We start from the raw sequence: 19,347 nt of genomic DNA, 5'->3' as shown, positions 1-19,347 counted from the left end.
CTCAATTTCACTGAGTCAATATATTAAATTATTAACGATATGGACAAGGTTTATTCCGAAATCTGCATTTTGCCGATGAGATATATTCATGAGCTGAGATTACAGGTGTAAAATGGCGAAGATGAGAATTCAGTTCCAGGAAATTTCTAATGATCTCCACAGCAATCCACAAATAAACGAAAACCTTGACTGTGAATGACAGGAGGTTTTATTATTTTCAATAATATTTCAGCAAAGAGGAATCACATTTATCAAGAACAATCTAGAATTCTCTCATGCGTCTGAAAGATCCAATAGTTGAGTTGTCGCCGCCCCAGTCACTGTATCTCTTGTATTCACCGGGTCTCATGAAGTACTGTCGGCCTCTGTAGTTGGGATGTTCATAGAAGGTCCAGTAACCGTCCATCACATGGGAGGAGTGAATGTCACGGTGACGGAAACGATCGTAGACAGAGGGACAGTCATCCATGAATTCCATCATCTGTCCCCCAAAGTCAGGCCTTTCGTAAATCTTCATTCTGTAGTTTGCACCTCGGTACTGGAATAGAAATAACACCACATGTGTAATGGACTTAACAATTAGAAAGGCAGCCTTCTGTGGAGCAGGGAGGATATGAAGAGTTGCAAATGATATTACTGAACAATTGAATTCATTATCTGTTGACTAAATTCCCATGCATCCCTCCTTCAAAGTGTTACAAAAAATGGTGAACTCTTTCGAACATTATTTTCAGGCTGGATTCCAGTTGGGCCTTACAGATTTATTTTCATATTAATGTTAATTTCTGTTCCACATTGGGAACTGATGGTCTTTCTACCTCACTGAGTAATAGAATATTGCAATTGGATAGAATGTCTATTAGAACATAGAACAGTACAGCACAGAACAGGCCCTTCGGCCCACGATGTTGTGCCGAGCTTTATCTGAAACCAAGATCAAGCTATCCCACTCCCTATCATCCTGGTGTGCTCCATGTGCCTATCCAATAACCGCTTAAATGTTTCTAAAGTGTCTGACTCCACTATCACTGCAGGCAGTCTATTCCACACCCCAACCACTCTCTGCGTGAAGAACCTACCTCTGATATCCGTCCTGTATCTCCCACCACGAACCCTATAGTTATGCCCCCTTGTAATAGCTCCATCCACCCGAGGAAATAGTCTTTGAACGTTCACTCTATCTATCCCCTTCATCATTTTATACACCTCTATTAAGTCTCCCCTCAGCCTCCTCCGCTCCAGAGAGAACAGCCCTAGCTCCCTCAACCTTTCCTCATATGACCTACCCTCCAAACCAGGCAGCATCCTGGTAAATCTCCTCTGCACTCTTTCCAGCGCTTCCACATCCTTCTTATAGTGAGGTGACCAGAACTGCACACAATATTCCAAATGTGGTCTCACCAAGGTCCTGTACAGTTGCAGCATAACCCCACGGCTCTTAAACTCCAACCCCCTGTTGATAAAAGCTAACACACTATAGGCCTTCTTCACAGCTCTATCCACTTGACTGGCAACCTTTAGAGATCTGTGGATATGGACCCCAAGATCTCTCTGTTCCTCCACAGTCTTCAGAACCCTACCTTTGACCCTGTAATCCACATTTAAATTTGTCCTACCAAAATGAATCACCTCACATTTATCAGGGTTAAACTCCATTTGCCATTTTTCAGCCCAGCTTTGCATCCTATCTATGTCTCTTTGCAGCCTACAACAGCCCTCCACCTCATCCACTACTCCACCAATCTTGGTGTCATCAGCAAATTTACTGATCCACCCTTCAGCCCCCTCCTCTAAGTCATTAATAAAAATCACAAAGAGCAGAGGACCAAGCACTGATCCCTGCGGCACACCGCTAGCAACCTGCCTCCAATCCGAAAATTTTCCATCGACCACCACCCTCTGTCTTCGGTCAGACAGCCAGTTACCTATCCAATCGGCCAACTTTCCCTCTATCCCACACCTCCTCACTTTCATCATAAGCCGACCATGGGGGACTTTGTCAAACGCCTTACTAAAATCCATGTATATGACATCAACTGCCCGACCTTCATCTACATACTTAGTTACCTCCTCACAAAATTCTATCGAATTTGTGAGGCAAGACTTGCCCTTCACAAATCCGTGCTGACTATCCCGGATTAAGCTGCATCTTTCTAAATGGTCGTAAATCCTATCCCTGAGGACCTTTTCCATCAACTTACCGACCACCGAAGTAAGACTAACCGGCTTGTAATTACCAGGGTCATTTCTATTCCCTTTCTTAAACAGAGGAACCACATTCGCCACTCTCCAGTCCTCTGGCACCACCCCCGTGGACAGTGAGGACGCAAAGATCAATGCCAAAAGCTCTGCTATCTCATCCCTTTCCTCCCAAAGACTCCTAGGATATACTTCATCAGGCCCAGGGGACTTATCAATTTTCAGTTTATTCAAAATTGCTAGTACATCTTCCCTCCGAACATCTACTTCCTCCAGCCTAACAACCTGTGACACCCTCTCTTCCTCAAAAACATGGCCCCTCTCCTTGGTGAACACCGAAGAAAAGTATTCATTCATCACCTCTCCTATCTCTTCTGACTCCATGCACAAATTCCCACTGCCGTCCTTGACCGGCCCCAACCTCACCCTGGTCATTCTTTTATTCCTCACATAAGAGTAAAAAGCCTTGGGGTTTTCCTTGATCCGACCCGCCAAGGACTTCTCATGCCCCCTCCTAGCTCTCCTAAGCCCCTTTTTCAGCTCATTTCTTGCTAACTTGTAACCCTCCATCGAGCCAACTGAACCTTGTTTTCTCAACCTTACATATGCTTCCTTCTTCCTCTTGACAAGACATTCCACCTCTTTTGTGAACCATGGTTCCCTCACTCGGCCATTTCCTCTCTGCCTGGCAGGGACATACCTATCAAGGACACGCAGTATTTGTTCCTTGAAAAAGTTCCACTTTTCATTAGTGCCTTTCCCTGACAATTTTTGTTCCCATCCTTTGCTTCCTGATTCCCACCTGATTGCATCATAATTACCTCTCCCCCAATTGTAAACTATGCCCTGCCGCATGGCCCTCTCCCTCTCCCTCTCCATTCCACAACAAAAGACACTGAATTGTGGTCACTATCTCCAAAGTGCTCTCCCACAACCAAATCCAACACTTGGCCCGGTTCATTTCCCATTACCAAATCCAATGTGGCCCCACCTCTTGTCGGCTTATCCACATATTGTGTCAGGAACCCCTCCTGCACACACTGCACAAAAACTGCCCCATCCGAACTATTCGACCTATAAAGGCTCCAATCAATATTTGGAAAGTTAAAGTCCCCCATGACAACTACCCTGTGACCCCCACACCTATCCATAATCTGCTTAGCAATTTCTTGCTCCACATCTCTATTACTATTTGGGGGCCTATAGTAAACTCCTAACAACGTGACCGCTCCTTTCCTATTCCTAACCTCAGCCCATATTACCTCTGTAGGCAGATCCCCTTCAAAATGCCTTTCTGCAGCCGTTACACTCTCCTTGATTAACAGTGCCACTCCTCCACCTCTTTTACCAGCTACCCTACACTTACTGAAACATCTATACCCCGGAATTTCCAACAACCATTCCTGTCCTTGTTCTATCCATGTCTCCGTAATGGCCACAACATCGTAGTCCCAAGTGCCAATCCACACCCCAAATTCACCTACCTTATTTCGGATGCTCCTTGCATTGAAGTAGACACACTTCAACCCACCTTCTTGTCTGCTGGTACCCACCTTTGACCATGATACCCTTCCCAGTACCTCACTACACTCACTGACCTCCGGACTACAACTCCTTTTCCCATCCCCCTGACAAATTAGTTTAAACCTCCCCCCCGAAGAGCTGTAGCAAATTTCCCTCCCAGGGTATTGGTGCCCCGCTGGTTCAGGTGCACCCCGTCCTGTTTGTACAGGTCCCACCTTCCCCAGAAAGTGTTCCAATTATCCACATAGCTGAAACCCTCCCTCCTACAAATCCCTGCATCCATGTGTTTAACTGCACTCTCTCCCTGTTCCTCAACTCGCTATCCCGTGGCACCGGCAACGTACCAGGGATGACAACCTGTTTTGTCCTGGCTCTCAGCTTCCACCCTAGCTCCCTGAATTCCTGTTTTAAATCCCCGTCCCCTCTCTTACCTATGTCTTTGGTGCCGACGTGCACCACGACTTGTGACTGTTCCCCCTCCCCCATATACATTTGAGAAAATGATTTGTATTAGTTATCATTTTCACATTAAGCATATTTAGATGCTCCACACACAAAATATTGGTAAAACAGCTAAGGATTTCTTCAGTTCAAATCAAGAAACTCAACTGCCCAACTACTTATCATTTTTCACTCATCCATCCGGGTTACATGCAAAAGTCACCAAAGGAAACTTACGTATGGGTAGGAGCGACATGACCTGATGTTGTCATTGAATCCCATCCAGCGCTGGTAGTCAGGATAATCTCCCCTGCTCAGAACATACTGGTATCCCATGTAATTGGGTCTCTCATACATCACCCACCAGTCACTGTCCACACGGACAGAGTTACAGCGACTGAAGTAAGGGGACAGGTCAGCACAGTCACTGCTGCACTCATAGTGCCGACCCTGGAAGTTCCTGTCCTCGTAAAAGATGATCTGTGGATAAAATGGCCGAATAATTAGTTAATAACTTGTCAAATCTGGCAAGAAGAGTTCTACTATAATATAATATCTCAGATTTATCCTTGCCTTTCCCATTTTGAGCTCAGAGTTAGCTGACTAACTGATTGAATGTTTCACCGCTGCACACAGCTTGGTATTTATACGTTGGACAGAATTGCCTCCCTGGGCTGTACTTTTGTTATTTTAATGATCGCAATAGTTTGAACTCAGCACAAAAGCAACAAAACACATCACATACACTAAAGAAAACCATTTTAACCTATGTATAATTGAATGTTTTTTGCCTTCACCTCATTTTAATTGTTGAGTCAATAAGGCAAAAGTGCATTGGTATTCATTGTGTTCCTGATACTGTATTTACACTGAAAATCCCCAACAGTTAATGCTGCACATTCAATCAGCTATGTTTCCGATTTGCCCATGTAATGATTGCAGTAGACTCCAGAACTGGCCACAAGGCAGATGTATATATCCAGAACAAGTTATTTTTAATTCACACCACTTTATATAATTTGCTGATGTGTAACTATCAGTGTTATCTGATTTCACATTGTGCTCCAAAGCCCCTAAAGCTTTCATCACTGCATGTAGCTATTTGGTTTCATAGATGGTATTTGTTAACATTTTATTGTTCATATTGAGTTCATATTTGAATCAGTGTCGCTTTGTTGTGTGGGACCTTTCATTAGTTTCTGAATTTCACTTGAGCTGAAGGCATTTTGGAATAGTAAACAGAGAAATAGAAAGGCCAGTGGTAGCGTGATCAAAGACATTTTTAGAATGTGGTTTAAAAAAAGTCATTGATGGTGAAAAGGAGATCTGAAGTGATCCTATTCAAGGAATGTTGAAGAACAGAATGCTTTGTGGACACAGTGCTGAGTCAGATATTTAGGACAAGTGGACGTTCCATGCAGAGGGGACTGTCATCTTGCATTCATTTCCTTCATCTCCGGTAGCTGGTGAGCGTTTTTCTTTTGGTTTGAGGTTAAATGGTCATAACTTTTTATTCTGTTGGCTGACCAGTTGCTGATAAATCAAACAAAACAAGTAGCATGAAGTTCAATTGAACAGAGTACTTACTGAACTCTGGAATTAAGTGAGCGAATTTGTTGCAGTGGGGGAGGATGTGCTTTTCTGCTTCTTTAGAGAACCAGGATTGGTCTGATAGAGGGAGCAAGAGTCAGTGAGGCCTGAGAACTGAGGTTCAGAGGCATTGCTGGTGATTGTTGAGTTTTGAAGTTTCTGGTTTTCCTCACACTTCAGCAAGAGGTTAAACAAGGACTGGGAAAAAGTACATGGAATACACCAAAATTATAACTAAGCGAGTTAAACAATCTGATATCACAACAAATAGTAATTGAATATACACATTAATTAATTAAATAAATATGGCGAGTCTGAGACATGGCAGCGTAATTTATTTGTTTAAAGAGCAGAATGCTGGAGTTTTGGACTGACAAGATATTCTCAAGCAAACACATCTGCTGGAGATGCCTCCATCTTGAATCCCTTGATCATACTTGACCAATCTGACTGAACGTTTTGAAAATGTGAATAAAAAAGTGGACTGGGAAATGTCTATGGATTTTATCAAAATGGTCTTCCAGAAAGCGTTAAATAAAATCCCTTCAAAGAGTAACTTAACCAAAGTTGAAGTTCAGGCAAGGGAAGGTAAATTATTGATCTGCTTAGGAAATGACTGAATGGCAGGAGAAGAGGGAAGGGCTAGTGGGGAGTTACTAAGAATGGGAAGATCTACCTCATGGTATCTCTTAACAATTTGTGTTGAACCCTCAAATATTCGTATTCTTTATTAACAACCTAGGTGATGATATAGAAAGCCAGATATGCAAGTTTTCCAATGACAGCAAGATAGGCATTATTGTAAGGAGCGTTGATGGAGGCATGAAAATACAAATTAAAGATTATGCAAATAGAAGAATCCTGGGGCAAATGGATTATAATATAGGCAATATAGACATGGGGATTTAATTTGGATCGAAAGGATAGAAAAGTCTACTTTCTATGTGGTAAAAATCTAGAAATAACGGAAGTCCAAAGAGAATTGGGGATCGTATTTTTGATCATAAAATTTTTATCAACAGGTAGAGAATATATTAAAAGGCCAATGAAATGATGGCCTTTATATCCAGAGGCTTTAAATAAAAGTGGAGAAAAGTCCTGCTCCGTATTAACAAAGCACTAGTTAAATCTCACATGGAGTGTGAATGATTTGAGCAGAACACCTTGGGAGAAATGAATTGACTCTGGAGGGATGTATAATAACTTCATCAGAACGATACCTGGCCTCCCAGAGAGATTATACACAGCAGGATTTTAATTGCTTGAATTTAGATGGTTAAGGGGAAATTTGATTGAAGTTTTCAAGATTTTCAGAAAAGGTGGGCCAAATAGATACAACATATTTATCCTATTTAAAGAGTTTCAGACATGGACAAAAAAATGAGTCAGACACGGTGACTGAAGTCTGGAAATCTCTTCCACATATTGTAAATGTTCAATCTGAGGTTGATAGACTCTTGTTAACGAAAGGTATTAAGGGATATTGGGTGAAGGCAATCGGGGATTGACTGCACAGCAGCCATGTGGGACAGGCCAGAGGGGCGAAACAGCCTCCTCCTTTTATTCTCTTCCTGTATGTCACTCTGTTCTTGAAGGTTACTATGGAAGTACTTTCCATCACCTTATCAGGCATTGAATCCCATAATGAAATATGATTCAGATATTAATGCCTGAGACAGAGAGAGACTCAGACAACCCACCAAAACAATGATGGTTTATTAATTCAGTTCCATTAGATGTTTAGAGGTGATCATTTTTCCCTGAATTGGTCAGCTTCATGCATTTATAAACTACTTATGTGTTTGCAATTCCACGGATGTTACAAAGTGAGTATTTATAACTTTGAGACTTTCTCAATCTCGCCAATATTATTCAGTATCTTTCTATCAGCAGTGACACTATTTATGTTCAGATCATGATCTACTCCTGCTTCTAAGTCCTCCATTCCTATGTTCCTGTCAGGCAGCTCCTGCAAACCATGAACATTCCAGCCAGTGTGATTTGTCTTCAGTTCCATGTACAATATAACCCAAGATGTACAGCACTGCCATTCACCAGCACCACCCAGATCCTTTCTTCTGCTACATTATGTTAATTTATATTTCCAGTGTTTATTACACTTCCCGAATCTCATGACATTCTAGGTGACCAACTTGTTTTTCATTGGTTGCAATTCTATCTTGATTCATTTTGAAAGTTCAGCCAGTTTTGTTTCTATTTTCTCTTCCAATTAATTGATATACAATATAATTGTAATGGTACCAGCTCCAACGCCTGGGGAGTGGTGGTCCTCAATCATTGATACAGCTACATTTTCACATCTCTCTCTCTCTCTCACACACACATAGGCATTAATCTCTGCTTCATTTCATGCATGAATTGGAGATGCCGGTGTTGGACTGGGGTAAACACAATAAGACGTCTCACAACACCAGGTTAAAGTCCAACAGGTTTATTTGGTAGCAAAAGCCACTAGCTTTCGGAGCACTGCCCCTTCGTCAGGTGAGTGGGAGTTCTGTTCACAAACAGGGCATATAAAGACACAAACTGTGGTGAACCATAGATGGTTACCACTATGGGTACTTGTACATATGTTACTCATGTTACTGTTGGGGTTAGGGTTGGGGTGTTCCACCTGTTAGCATTGCTTATGTGGTACACTCCGTTTGGCTCCGCCTTCTTACAGGAGTATAAAGGTCACTGCTACTTCCTAGTAGCCCTTAGTCTGGGATAGTATTGTTAAGCAGTGTGCTCTATTCTTGTTGTGAATAAAAGCCTTTATTCCCGGGTACGTCCTAGCCTCCCGTGAGAATCAATCGTGCATCAAATTTATTCACAACAAAATACCGAAAATTTTGTTTGAAGAAAAATGGAGCAGATGCTGAAACCCGATCGGCTAACCTTGGATCCGCGTGCCGCTGGAGTATCGAATACTTGAAGTGTTTCGAGGATTACATCGACCCCTCGACAGCAGTCCAGTCCGACGCCGACAGATTGCGGGTCCTCCACGCCAGGGTGAGCGACACTGTGTATGCAACAATCCGTGATTCCCAAAATTACAAACAGGCCATCGAATTACTCAAGAAGCTGGACCATAAACAGCCGAACGAAATTCATGCTCGTCACCTATTAGCCACTCGATGGCAGCAGCCCGGTGAAACTACGGGACAGTACCTGCGCGAACTTCAACGGCTAGCCAGAGCCTGCAACTGCAAGGAGGTGTCGGCTACTCAATCCACCAACGATCGTATCCGAGATGCGTTCGTGGCGGGAATCGGCTCATCCTATATTCGCCTGCAGCTGCTAGAGCAGGGTAACTTGGACCTGGCTAAGATGGTAGAATTGGCCGATGCAATGGAAACGGCCTCCAGAAGTCTTGAAACCTACCCCACCGACCACGTGGGAACATCATGGCAAGTACAGCCACCGCCTCAACTGTACCCGGCGGCTCCTCAGAACTGCACGATAATGCTCCCAACTTCAGACCTGACGGCTGCGGCAGCTCCTGGAGGCCCACGGTGCTATTTCTGCGGATTGGCGAAGCACTCTCATCTGAGATGTCCGGCCAGGACGGTGTTTTGCTCCGCCTGTGGGAAGAAAGAGCACTATGCAAAAGTGTGCCGAGCAAAGACCCCTTCCAAGCCCAGCAGTGCTGCGTGTGACTCCCCAGGATCCATCTCCTCGTCTCCGGCCTCGTCGATGTCTTCAGCCACGTGCGATTCACGGGTGCCGCCATTTCCTATGACGACGATGCAAGCCACATGCGACCTGCGGGTGCCACCGTTTTCAACATCATCGACCACGTGCGATTCGTGGGCGCAGCCATTTTGGTCGACACCGGCCACAGAAGACCAGCAGGGTTCCTCGTCGTCGGCTATCTCAGCTGCCTGCAGTTACACTCGGGATCCAACAGTGGCGTCAATCATCCTGGACCAGGCCAAGCCTCACAGACTCGACAAGTCCATGATGGACATAGAGGTAAACGGGCGTCTGGCGCATTGCCTGTTTGACAGCGGGAGCACGGAGAGCTTTATCCATCCGGATAAGGTGAAACGGTGCGCTCTCCGTGTGCAAACTGTCAGGCAGACAATCTCCATGGCATCGAGGTCCCGATCTGTTCTCGTTCTTGGGAGCTGTGTGGTAACCTTAACGGTGCGGGGCACAGTTTACGAGAACTTCAGGCTCCTCGTGTTACCGCACCTTTGCGCTCCGGTACTCCTGGGGCGAGACTTTATGGTCCACCTGAAGAGTGTGACCCTGCAGTACGATGGGCCACTCCCTCCACTTTCAGTGGGAGAACAGCAGCCTCCAAATTGTCCAGCGCGCTCCACATGCAGTCTCTCGACACTCAAAATTACCCCGCCTTCCCTATTCGAAAATCTCGTGCCAGGCTGCAAGCCCATCGCGACTAAGAGCAGGCGTTACAGCGCTGAGGATTGGATCTTTATTCGATCTGAGGTTCAGCGGCTCCTCAGGGAAGGGGTCATTCAACCTAGCACGAGCCCATGGAGAGCACAAGTCGTGGTGGTCAAGACTGGAGACAAGCCCCGGATGATCATAGACTATAGTTAGACCATTAATAAGTACACGCAGCTGGACGCGTACCCTCTCCCGTGCATATCTGACATGGTCAACTAGATTGCGCACTACCGGGTGTTCTGCACCATCGACTTGAAGTCAGCCTACCAACAGCTCCCCATTCGCCCAGAGAACCGCCTGAGGCGGATGGCCGTCTCTACCACTTTTTAAGAGTTCCTTTCGGCGTCACTAATGGGGTCTCGGTCTTCCAGCGTGAGATGGACCGAATGCTGGACCAAAACGGGCTACGGGCTACCTTTCCGTACCTGGACAATGTCACTATCTGTGGCCATGACCAGCAGGACCACGACGCCAACCTCCTGAAGTTTTTACGCACTGCGGCTCTCCTGAAACTGACCTATAACAAGGAGAAGTGCGTATTCAGCAAGCACCGTCTAGCAATCCTCGGATACGTGGTGGAAAACGGGGTCATCGGCCCCGATCCAGACCGTATGCGTCCCCTCCTTGAACTTCCCCTACCCACTAGCATCAAAGCACTGAGAAGATGCTTAGGCTTCTTCTCGTACTATGCACAGTGGGTTCCCAATTACGCGGACAAAGCCCGTCCGCTCATAAAATCTACCTCTTTTCCCCTGACAGCAGAGGCTCGCCTAGCCTTTGCAGGGATAAAAGCCGACATCGCGAAAGCCACGATGCACGCTGTTGATGAGTCCATCCCCTTTCAGGTGGAGAGTGATGCATCTGATTTCGCCCTGGCCGCCACACTTAACCAGGCGGGCAGGCCCGTCGACTTTTTCTCTCGCACCCTCCAAGGCCCTGAAATTCGGCACTCCTCTGTGGAGAAAGAGGCTCAGGCCATTGTGGAGGCCGGACGGCATTGGCGCCATTATTTGGCTGGCAAACCGTTTACCCTGCTCATGGACCAGTGGTCCGTGGCCTTCATATTCAACAACACGTTAAGGGGAAAAATTAAGAATTATAAAATCTTGAGGTGGAGAATCGAACTCTCCACCTACAACTATGATATCATGTACCGTCCGGGGAAGCTCAATGAGCCCTCAGATGCCCTGTCGCGTGGAACATGTGCCAGTGTGCAGGAGGACCGGTTACAGGCCCTCCACAATGATCTCTGCCATCCGGGGATCACTCGGCTCTTCCATTTTGTAAAGGCCCGGAATCTGCCCTACTCCATAGAGGATGTCAGGTCGACAACCCGAAGCTGCCAGGTATGTGCAGAGTGCAAGCCGCACTTCTACCGGACTGACAGGGCACACCTCATTAAGGCCACTCGCCCTTTTGAACGACTGAGTGTCGACTTCAAGGGCCCCCTTCCTTCGACAGATCGAAATGTGTATTTCCTCAACGTGGTTGACGAATACTCCCGATTCCCCTTTGCCATCCCCTGTTCTGACATGTCCTCTGCCACGGTCATCAAAGCCCTGCGGAGTCTTTTTACCCTGTTCGGCTACCCCAGTTATATCCACAGTGATAGGGGTTCGTCGTTTATGAGCGACGACTTGAGGCAATACCTGCTCTCTAAAGGAATTGCCTCAAGTAAGACTACGAGTTATAACCCCAGTGGTAACGGACAGGTCGAGAGAGAAAACGCTACAGTCTGGAAGGCTGTTTTACTGGCGTTAAGGTCTAGGGGTCTTCCAGTATACCATTGGCAAGAGGTACTTTCTGATGCGCTCCATTCAATCCGGTCCCTCCTGTGTACGGCAACCAACGCGAACCCACATGAACGGATGTTTACCTTCCCTAGGAAGTCTTCCTCTGGGACCTCACTGCCGTCTTGGTTGACGTACTCAGGACCTGTCCTCCTGCGGCGGCATGTTAGGGCCCGCAAGTCCGACCCTTTGGTTGAACAGGTCCACCTCCTCCACGCCAACCCTCAATATGCCTATGGGGCATATCCTGACGGGCGAGAGGACACGGTCTCTATCAGAGATCTGGCGCCTGCAGGGGACCTGGAAACCCCCGTCACTCCCGCACCCCTGGTTAGGATTCCTTTGCCCATTCTCTCCCCTCCTGACTCGGCGCGGGCAGCATCGGGACCTCAACTTAATCCTCTTACTCCCATGTACAGCTTGCCTGAGTCCAGGAGATTGTCCCCACCTCGAGGTCCACAGGTGTGCGAGGAACTGGAGGAGTCACTGGACACCACCTCGGAGAGAGGGTCATCACCACGGTCACCAGAACCGACACTGGAGCCAGTGCTGCGGAGGTCGCAGAGACTGTGCGGACCTCCGATACGGCTGAACTTGTGAACATGTGGACAGTTCGTATTGTCTCCTTACCCCACCGGCCTTTGTTTTTAAAGGAGGGGTGAATGTGGTGAACCATAGATGGTTACCACTATGGGTACTTGTACATATGTTACTCTTGTTACTGTTGGGTTTAGGGTTGGGGTGTTCCACCTGTTAGCATTGTTCTGTGGTACACTCCGTTTGGCTCCGCCTTCTTACAGGAGTATAAAGGTCACTGCTACTTCCTAGTGGCCCTTCGTCTGGGATAGTATTGTTAAGCAGTATGCTCTATTCTTGTTGTGAATAAAAGCCTTTATTCCCGGGTACGTCCGAACCTCCCGAGTGAATTAATCGCGCATCACAAACTCAATTTACAAAATAATGGTTGGAATGCGAGTCTTTACAGGTAATCAAGTCTTAAAGATACAGACAATGTGAGTGGACAGAGGGTTAAGCACAGGTTAAGGAGATGTGTATTGTCTCCAGCCAGGACAGTTAGTGAGATTTTGCAAGCCCAGGCAAGTCGTGGGGGTTACAGATGGTGTGACATGAACTCAAGATCCCGGTTGAGGCCATCCTCATGTGTGTGGAACTTGGCTATCAGTCTCTGCTCAGCGACTCTGCACTGTTGTGTGTCGTGAAGGCTGCCTTGGAGAACGCTTACCCGAAGATCAGAGTTCGAATGCCCGTGACCGCTGAAGTGCTCCCCCACAGGAAGAGAACACTCTTGCCTGGTGATTGTCGAAGGGTGTTCATTGATCCATTGTCATAGTGACTGCATGGTCTCCCCAATGTACCATGCCTCGGGACATCCTTTCCTGCAGCATATCAGGTAGACAACGTTGGCCGAGTTGCAAGAGTATGTACCCACATGGTACACGTGCTTAACGCTCTCTCCACTCACATTGTCTGTACCTTTAAGACTTGATTACCTGTAAAGACTCGCATTCCAACCATTATTTTGTAAATTGAGTTTGTGTCTTTATATGCCCTGTTTGTGAACACAACTCCCACTTACCTGACAAAGAAGCAGAGCTCCGAAAGCGAGTGGCTTTTGCGACCAAATAAACCTGTTGGACTTTAACCTGGTGTATCCCACGTACTCCCCACGTTGGAGATCTCTACTGCCTCCCGAAGATACACAAGGCAAACACACCTGGCCGTCCCATCGTATCGAGCAAAGGGACCCTGTGCAAGAACCTCTCCGGCTACGCCGAGGGCATCCTGAAACCCATTGTACAAAGAACCCCCTGCTTTTGTTGCGACACTACGGACTTCCTACAGAAACTCAGCACACATGGAGCAGTTGAACCAGGAGCACTCCTCGTCACAATAGATGTCTCGGCACTCTACACCAGCATCCCCCATGACGATGGCATTGCTGCAACTGCCTCAGTGCTCAACGCCGACAACTGCCAGTCTCCAGATGCAATTTTACAACTCATCCGCTTCATCCTGGACCACAATGTCTTCACCTTCAACAACCAGTCCTTCATCCAGACACACGGAACAGCCATGGCGACCAAATTCGCACCTCAATATGCCAACATCTTCATGCACAGATTCGAACAAGACCTCTTCATCGCACAGGACCTTCAAACGATGCTATACACTAGGTACATTGATGACATTTTCTTCCTTTGAACTCATGGTGAACAATCACTGAAACAACTATATGATGACATCACCAAGTTCCATCCCACCATCAGACTCACCATGGACTACTCTCCGGAATCGGTTGCATTCTTGGACACACGCATCTCCATCAAGGACGGTCATCTCAGCACTTCACTGTACCGCAAGCCCATGGATAACCTCACGATGCTCCACTTCTCCAGCTTCCACACTAAACACGTTAAAGAAGCCATCCCCTACGGACAAGCCCTCCGTATACACAGGAGACTGCTGAGTAAAATAAGGGCCCATGGTATTCGAGGCAAGGTACTAACATGGATTGACGATTGGCTGTCAGACAGAAGGCAGAGAGTTGGGATAAAAGGTTCTTTCTCAGAATGGCAACCGGTGACGAGTGGTGTCCCGCAGGGTTCAGTGTTGGGGCCACAGCTGTTCTCTTTATATATTAACGATCTATATGACGGGACTGGGGGCATTCTGGCCAAGTTTGCCGATGATACAAAGATAGGTGGAGGGGCAGGTAGTATTGAGGAAGTGGGGAGGCTGCAGAAAGATTTAGACAGTTTAGGAGAGTGGTCCAAGAAGTGGCTGATGAAATTCAACGTGGGCAAGTGCGAGGTCGTGCACTTTGGAAAAAAGAATAGAGGCATGGACTATTTTCTAAACGGTGACAAAATTCATAATGCTAAAGTGCAAAGGGACTTGGGAGTCCTAGTCCAGGATTCTCTAAAGGTAAACTTGCAGGTTGAGTCCGTAATTAAGAAAGCAAATGTAATGTTGTCATTTATCTCAAGAGGCTTGGAATACAAAAGCAGGGATGTACTTCTGAGGCTTTATAAAGCACTGGTTAGGCCCCATTTGGAGTACTGTGAGCAATTTTGGGCCCCACACCTCAGGAAGGACATACTGGCACTGGAGCGGGTCCAGCGGAGATTCACACGGATGATCCCAGGAATGGTAGGCCTGACATACGATGAACGTCTGAGGATCGTGGGATTATATTCATTGGAGTTTAGGAGGTTGAGGGGAGATCTGATAGAGACTTACAAGATAATGAACGGCTTAGATAGGATGGACGTAGGGAAGTTGTTTCCATTAGCAGGGGAGACTAGGACGCGGGGGCACAGCCTTAGAATAAAAGGGAGTCACTTTAGAACAGAGATGAGGAGAAATGTCTTCAGCCAGAGAGTGGTAGGTCTGTGGAATTCATTGCCACAGAGGGCTGTGGAGGCCGAGACGTTGAGCGTCTTCAAGACAGAAATTGATAAATTCTTGATTTCTCGAGGAATTAAGGGCTATGGGGAGAGAGCGGGTAAATGGAGTTGAAATCAACCATGATTGAATGGTGGAGTGGACTCGATGGGCCGAATGGCCTTACTTCCGCTCCTATGTCTTATGGTCTTATGGATGTGCTCAGATGAGGAGGATCGCAACAGACACCTCCACACGCTGAAAGATGCCTTCATAAGAACAGGATATGGCGCTCGACTCATCGATCGACAGGTCCGACGCGCCGCAGCGAAAAACCACACCGACCTCCTCAGAAGACAAACACGGGACACGGCGGACAGAGTACCCTTCATCATCCAGTACTTCCCCGGAGTGGAGAAGCTACGACATCTTCTCCGGAGCCTTCAACATGTCATTAATGAAGACGAACATCTCACCAAGGCCATCCCCACACCCCCACTTCTTGCCTTCAAACAACCGCACAACCTCAAACAGACCATTGTCCGCAGCAAACTACCCAGCCTTCAGGAGAACAGTGACCACAACACCACACAACCCTGCCACAGCAACCTCTGCAAGACGTGCCGGATCATCGACACGGATGCCATCATCTCACGTGAGAACACCATCCACCAGGTACACGATACATACTCTTGCAACTCGGCCAACATTGTCTACCTGATACGCTGCAGGAAAGGATGTCCCGAGGCATGGTACATTGGGGAGACCATGCAGACACTATGACAACGGATGAATGAACACCGCTCGACAATCACCAGGCAAGAATGTTCACTTCCTGTTGGGAGCACTTCAGCGGTCACGGGCATTTGGCCTCTGATCTTCGGGTAAGCGTTCTCCAAAGCGGCCTTCACGAAACACGACAACGCAGAGTCGCTGAGCAGAGACTGATAGCCAAGTTCCGCACACATGAGGACGGCCTCAACCAGAATCTTGGGTTCATGTCACACTATCTGTAATCCCCACGCCTTGCCTGGGCTTGCAAAATCTCACTAACTGTCCTGGCTGGAGACAATACACACCTCTTTATCCTGTGCTTAACCCTCTGTCCACTCACATTGTCTGTACCTTTAAGACTTGATTACCTGTAAAGACTCGCATTCCAACCATTATTTTGTAAATTGAGTTTCTGTCTTTATATGCCCTGCTTGTGAACAGAACTCCCACTCACCTGATGAAGGGGCAGCGCTCCGAAAGCTAGTGGCTTATGCTGCCAAATAAACCTGTTGGACTTTAACCTGGTGTTGTGAGACTTCTTACTCATTTCATGCAGCCATTGGTGAATCAACCTCAGAACTGCCCACCACCAAGGATTTTGATACCATATCGGTGCCAGTTGGTGCTCGAGCACCATGAATAGTTCTCCAACCCCACTCATTCCATGAAGCCTGGCAAAGTTGTTCTCTTCCTGTGCTTGTACAGTTCTCTCTTAAAACCTTTAACACACTGTCTAGTAATGAGTGCCAGATCAGAACCACTCTCCATTTAAAAATGCTTTTCTTCATGTTGGTTTCTTTTTGCCAATCACAATAAGTGGGTGTCCTCTGTTTCTCAACCCATCCACCAAAGGAAACAGCACCTTTGTATAATATTTGTCCAGACTCCTCAGAACTTTAAACACATCCATCAAATCATCTCTGAACTTTCTCTTCTGCCAGGAGAACAATCCCAGCTTCTCTAATCTATCCACCCAACTGAAATCCCTCATGCCTGAAACCATTCTCCTGAATCTTTTCTTCACCATTGTTGCAACTTTTACCTTCGTCCTAAATTCGCTATGTAGAATTGGAAATAAGAATTCAGTTCAGACCCAAACAGTGCTTTATTACAATTCATCAGAACATCCTTGCCTTTATTTTCCACTCCTCTTTTTGAAATCTAATGATCCCATCAGTCTTTTTAACCACTTGCTCAATTCAGTGATGTGTGTGTATATGGCTCCAGCTCTGTGAGTTTGTGTAACATTTCAGAATTGTGCTTCCTTTTATATTGCCACTATTCACTCTTCCCAACAAAATGAATCAACTCAGGGTTCTCTGCATTGAATGTCTTGGCCATGTGTTCACCCATTCCACCAGCCTCTCTATATGTTCTTAAAGTCTATCTGTATCTTCCGCACAGTTTAAAATACCTCCATGTTTTTTGTCAGCAGCGTCTTTTGAAATTGTGCCCTGTAAAACAAAGTATAGTTTCTTACTGGAAGGCATGATATCCATGCAGGGCACCCACTGTATAACTTCAGGTTGTCTGTAATAGTTCACAACTAGTCTCTGTTTCCTGTCACTGAGCCAACTTTGTGAGTTTGTGGTTGCTTTCACTCCTACTTCATTAGCTTCAATTTTGCTGGCATACCTAAGGGGCCCTATTTTACCAACAATCTGCGCCCCTTTTCAGGCGCAAAATCGCGGTAAAATTGGGCGTGAGGGCTTTATCGCGATCTGCACCCGCGTCCGAGCAAATCGCGACTTTACCGACACCCGATTCGGGCGCAGATCCGTTCCATGCCCGAATCGGGCGGCCCGATGATTTAAATGCATTAGCATGCATTTAAATCAATTTAATGAACTGCCCGCCCAAATCTATCATCAATTCCCATTTTACCTTCTGTTCCATTCCGGATCCGTGCTTTTAGCAACCTGCAAAATAAAAATCCGAAGCCGATTTTTATTTTGCAGGGGAACCTCCGAAGCGGGTTCAGAGCCTGCAATGGCTCTCTGACCCAGATCATCCTCTGGGAGGGGGGGAGGAGGAGGGAGGTGGGTCAGAGCATCCTCTGGAAGGGGGGGAGGAGGGAGGCGGGTCAGAGCATCCTCTGGGAGGGGGGGAGGAGGGAGGCGGGTCAGAGCATCCTCTGGGAGGGGGGGAGGAGGGAGGTGGGTCACAGCATCCTTTGGGAGGGGGGGAGGAGGGAGGCAGGTCAGATCACCCTCTGGGAGGGGGAGGAGGAGGAGGCGGGTCAGATGTATCTCTGTGGGGGGGGGAGCAAGAGGGCTGATCATTGTCTGGTGGTGGGGGGGAGGCCTGATCGCTCACTGGTTGGGGGGGGGCAGGGGGGTCCACTGCCACTCTGCGGGTGATCGGTGGGGAGGGAGGGGGGCATGGGCATCCGCTGCCACTCTGCGGGCGATCCCTCCTCCCCACTGGAGGAACGAATCCCTCCTCCCGGAGTGGCCGCACATCCACTCCGGGGGGACGGATATGTTCTTCCGGTGGGGAGGAGGGATCAGCCGCAGAGTGGCAGCAGACACACCTGCCCCCCCAGACATACATCTGACCCACCTCCTCCTCCTCCCTCCCCCAGAGGATGCTCTGACCCACCACCCTCCCTCCCCCCGCCCCCAGAGATACATTTGTCTGCAAGACCCCAGACTGATTAGAGCTCCAGGTTCAGTGAATTACACCAGACAGGACAGCAATCAGAGTATTAACTCTGCTTGAAAATACTCTCCACTGCCCAGGATTAGCATGAACTTTTTGATATAGATCGATAAGCAATCTCCTTTCGACGGGGAATGCCTGCAAGATTCATTTGTCTGGTTTATATCAGTGACCTGAGACAGCTAGCTATTGTTTTCTGCCTTCTTTACAGCAGAACCTCTCTAAAACTCCCAGGCTCTCTTTCACCTAATCGTGGAAGTCATCACAGGGTTACAAAATTGCATCTTCCTGTGACTACCAGAATAAAATTAGCACAGCAGCGACTTCCAGTGCAAGGCAAATTAATGATCCGCGTCACTGACCCGCCTCCTCCTCCTCCCTCCCCCCGAGAGATACATCTGACCTGCCTCCCTCCCCGCCCCCCCCCCGCCGCCCGCCCACAGAGGATGATCTGTGTCAGAGAGCCTCTCTCTCTGCTTTTTGCTTTTTGCCTTTCCCGACCCTGGCGCGCTTTTTCAATTTTTTTTCAAACTGCGCATGCGCA

The 19,347-nt window shown here is 47.3% G+C and overlaps 1 pseudogene; it reads right to left on the bottom strand.

The window, feature by feature from the left end:
* Window positions 1-262: 262 nt before the first annotated feature.
* Window positions 263-18,038, bottom strand: LOC144503977 (gamma-crystallin S-1 pseudogene; annotated as a pseudogene).
* Between the last annotated feature and the right edge of the window lie 1,309 nt (window positions 18,039-19,347).

This window comes from Mustelus asterias, chromosome 14 (genome assembly GCF_964213995.1).
Source record: "Mustelus asterias chromosome 14, sMusAst1.hap1.1, whole genome shotgun sequence".
Taxonomy (NCBI): domain Eukaryota; kingdom Metazoa; phylum Chordata; class Chondrichthyes; order Carcharhiniformes; family Triakidae; genus Mustelus; species Mustelus asterias.
Note: the sequence above shows the minus strand (reverse complement) of the source record. Positions and strands in the feature narration are given on the sequence as shown.